The sequence below is a fragment of the Aplysia californica genome, unplaced genomic scaffold (assembly GCF_000002075.1).
Source record: "Aplysia californica isolate F4 #8 unplaced genomic scaffold, AplCal3.0 scaffold00072, whole genome shotgun sequence".
NCBI classification, from domain to species: Eukaryota; Metazoa; Mollusca; class Gastropoda; order Aplysiida; family Aplysiidae; genus Aplysia; species Aplysia californica.
Genome location: NW_004797342.1, coordinates 959177 through 960540, shown reverse-complemented (window position 1 = coordinate 960540; position 1364 = coordinate 959177).

Here is a 1364-nt window from a genome sequence, read left to right as displayed (position 1 = left end):
AAAATTAAATATCAATTTAAATGAATGCATTTAAATTTAGTGAGCCTTTCAGTGCTGTTGCTTGCTTCAGTTTTCATTTGTGGTGTATTTTTCAAATTGTGTGAGGATTTCGATCTATGTGAAAGTGAGTTATTTCATTATGTGAATATTTAGAGCTTTCTTGTGAAAGTGAGTTATTTCATTATGTGAGGATTTAGATCTATCTTGTGAAAGTATGTTATTTCATTATGTGAGGATTTAGATCTATCTTGTGAAAGTGTGCTATTTCATTATGTGAGGATTTAGATCTAGATCTAATTTTTTGAAAGTGAGTTATTTCGTAAAGTGAGGAATTCGATTTATATAGATCTAGTGAAAGTGATTTATTTCGTAATGTGAGGATTTGTGAAAGTGAGTGATTCTTTCATCTCCACGTTGATCTCCGCCATGGCAGTTGCTGGACCAATTTTTTTCCTACAGTCTCTGGGATTAATTTGCGTACCCTTACTGCAGCTACAAGCACCACTGATGACTGTATCCAGTGGCTTCGTGGCCATGGACTCCTTGCCGCCAACAAGGACTGTCCACAGTGTGGTACCGCCTCGAGGGAAATGAATGACACCAAGAGGAAGGACGGTAAGAGGTGGAGGTGTCCAGTCAAGACGTGCAAGAAGGAGTGTTCGATAAGAGAGGGAAGTTTCTTCGGTGAGGGGACAACGCTGGAATTAAAAGTTGTAATTGATATTCTTTGAAACTATGCTTATTTATGAAAATGACTCCTGCAAGAATCTTAGCAGAGAATGTGGTTTAGCTTCGGAGGCAAAAGTGAACTGGAAGAACTTCATTCGGGACATTTTTGCAGAGTACTTTTTGCAGAATCCTCTACAAATCGGAGGTCCAGGTCACACATCATGGAGATCGACGAATCAGACTTTAATCGTCGAAAGGCCAACATGGGACGAGTTCTGCAAACTCAGTGGGTGTTCGGTGGCATTGACGTGGAGACGAAAGAAGGCTTTTTGGTTGCAGTCCCACAGCGCATGCGGCTACCCTTTTGCCCATCCTACAGACATACGTTCTACCTGGGACAACAGTTATATCGGACATGTGGGCTGCGTGCAACACAATCACCAGTCTTGGATACGAGCACCTTACAGTGAACCATTCTATTAAGTTTGTGGATCCTGCAAAAGGTGCGACTACAAATCACGTGGAGTCGATGTGGTGCAGGGCAAAGCTACACATCAAGAAAGAGTGTGGCACGCATCGTTCCCTGATGATAGATTCGTACATGGTTGAATTCATGTGGAGGATGCGATTCGGCTCGGACCCTTTCGAGAACCTGATATCATGCATCAGGGACGTGTACCAGGTTTAAGCGCCAC